This window comes from Nannospalax galili, unplaced genomic scaffold, assembly GCF_000622305.1.
Source record: "Nannospalax galili isolate Female #2095 unplaced genomic scaffold, S.galili_v1.0 scaffold189, whole genome shotgun sequence".
NCBI lineage: Eukaryota > Metazoa > Chordata > Mammalia > Rodentia > Spalacidae > Nannospalax > Nannospalax galili.
The window spans coordinates 9,663,360-9,666,105 of record NW_008360331.1 but is presented as its reverse complement, the minus strand read 5'-3'; the positions used below and the strand labels follow the sequence as shown (position 1 = coordinate 9,666,105).

The 2,746-nt window shown below is 40.8% G+C and overlaps 1 protein-coding gene across 3 annotated transcripts in view; it reads left to right on the top strand.

Moving 5' to 3' along the window:
- Positions 1–476: 476 nt before the first annotated feature.
- Positions 477–2,746, top strand: part of Bmpr1b (bone morphogenetic protein receptor type 1B) — a 296,248-nt gene continuing 293,978 nt past the window's right edge. For all 3 annotated transcript variants that reach the window (XM_029560248.1, XM_029560245.1, XM_029560242.1), the window contains exon 1: positions 477–585. The gene's annotated coding sequence lies outside the window, so the exon portion shown is untranslated. The remainder of the gene's footprint in view (positions 586–2,746) is intronic.

Genomic DNA, 2,746 nt, shown 5'->3' with positions numbered 1-2,746 from the left:
CTCATTCCCCCATATATCTCTTGAAACTAGGTATCTCCTGGAACTGTGCTCCTGAGTCAGGCTGCTCTCACATTTTTATCCAAACCAGTTTCTCCAGCTTCATTGGTGAAGTACAAGTTTGTATCCATGCTTATCTTGAACAGACCAGCCTGCCTTATCATCCCTAGTTCTAGGCTATCTCATTCACCCAAGGTCAAGTGGTTTTCCCAATCTTCACTGTGTTCAATGAAAACAAGACCTGTGCACTGTCTCTTGGTGCTTTGCAGTGTAAATTAATTCTCTTTTGGGTGGAGACCAAGTTGAGGTTGCCAGAAAATGCCCCACCACAAGATACAAGGTTCATGAGTTTGCCAAGATGAATTAAAAGTCATTAGTTCAGATTATGTTCATTTTATGAAAGTTATCTCTACAGAAGTATCTATAGATTAGCGCATCTCTCATTTCACACCAGAGAAGTTTCTTCTTTTAACAGGTGGCGACTGACAAGAGACCCCCAACGGGTCAAAGTGCAGGGAATAAGAGACTGTGGAGTGCTTCTGGCCTAAACGGGACATCTCCATCATACCATTTCTTCCCAAGCCTCAGGTATGATTTCAGAAGAGGAGGCAGAAAGATTGTAAGGGCCAGAGGTGATAGATGAATACAAAGAAAGAGTGTTGCCTGAACACCACAGGGCAGCTGTACATATGAATGCCACAGTACTTGTGACTACATACATAAGACCTGTGCAAGCCCGTGCCGGACAAAACCCAGCATGAATGGAGGAATTGGGAAGGAAGTCCTGGCACTAGTGAGAATCTATTGGTAACTGATGGATTATGGGAGAGGGAGAGTCAGTTTTCCTGATTGGTGTGATACCTGGTAGGTTGACAAGGCTCCAAAGGAAAGACCCACAGTCAAAAGCCTTTGGGGAACACACATTAGACTCTATAGATATTTAAAAAAGAAAAATAATAATAGAGGGCATGAAGTTGGTGGGGGGCAGTAAGGTGGTATAGAGCTGGGGGAATAAGGGTCTGAATATGATCAACATACATTTTTTGAGCTGGGTGTGGTGGCACATGATTTTAGTCCCAGCACTCTAGAGGCAGAGGCAGGTAGGTGTCCGTGTGATTATGACCAACCTGGTCTACATAGTGAATGCTGGGCTACAGGGAGACCCTGTCTCAAAAAGACCAAAAAATTTTTTTTGAAAATTCCCAAAGAATCAATAAAACATTTTACAAAAGACTTCAGTAGTTACAGTTGCTTCACCACATCACGGTGAGGCGAACATCTCCAGTACAGAAGTCTCGTCGTCTTCATTTATTCATGTCTTATGAATAACATGCATCACACAACAGACTGATAGAAACTTCTCTGAGGTATTCATAGAGTAGGGTAATTGTCTTATTAAGCATGTGATTTTTTCTTCTGAATTTCTTTTCGGATTTTTCAAATGTTTACCATGATTTTAAAAGTCTATATACTGAATATCTACTGGGAAAAAATTTAAAACAATTTTTATTACACTCTAGAGATATGGATGCTTAGATTAATAGATTAAATCTGTGAAAGTGAATGACTGTATAGAGTATAAAGGTATGTACTGATGAGACTATCACTTCATGGCTCTCCTCCCAGGCACTGACTGCTCCTGTGCAAAGCTTTTTTCCCTTCCAGTCTGCTCTCTGTCCCATTCTTAATAAACATTTTAATACCACCTGTATTAGATTTTGTTACTGTGATAAAATGTCATGACCAAAAACAACTCATGAAAGAGTTTATATTGGCCTACAGTTCCAGAGGGAAAGTCCATAATGTTGAGGAAGGCATAATGACCAGAACAGGAAGGTGAGAGATCACATCCTTAACCACACAAAGAAAGCGGGGAGAGTGGGTAGAAAGAAGGGCAAAGCTATAAACCCTCAAAGTCCACCCCCAGTGACATACTTCCTCTAGCAAAGCTCAGTGCCCCACAAGTTCCATAACCTCCCCAAACAGTGCCATCAGCTGGAGAATACATGAGCCTATGGGGGTATCTCTCATTCAACACTAACCAGCACCCATCTTCTCAGTCTTTTCAACACTAACATTTCCATATCCATTTTTAGAGGGTGACTAACTTCCCTTCCCTGGCTGAAACATACAGATCATCAGAAATGTCCACCAGCCTCTGTGGCAGCATGTCCCTGTGTTCTCATGTAGTCCAACTGCCTTCCTTTCTTTCAAGGTCCAAGGATCACCCTTACCTGAACAATGTTGTTAATTAACCATATTCTCTCTCTCTTCAAGCTCTCTTCAGAGTCTCATACCTCTCCCTCTGTTTTCTGGTGACTCCTTAAAAAATTACTTCCTTTAGCAAAACTATTTCCTGGCCCAGGATCAGCCTCTAACTGTTGTTTCAAGCTGCCTGAAAAAAATATAGCTGTGTTTCTTACCACCCATTCATTGTTTATGTCACTGCAGCCTGTGACTGGGAATGCTTTCACCAGGTACTAATGACAATGGGATTGTCAAGTCTTTTGGACACTTGATTCAGGCCCTATACTTTGTAAAACCACAGTGAATGTTACACAATAAATGTTAGTTCAATTAATGATGTTTTCCACTTACATCATCTTTTATTATTTATATGATTTCCCTTTCTCTTGGCTTTTCTGAAAACTTTCTAAATATTGATGTTGTCTAAGATTCTGAGAATCCCCTTTGTTATTAACAGGATTGACTGTTCTTTGGGTAGACACACACCATTTACAAGTGTTAC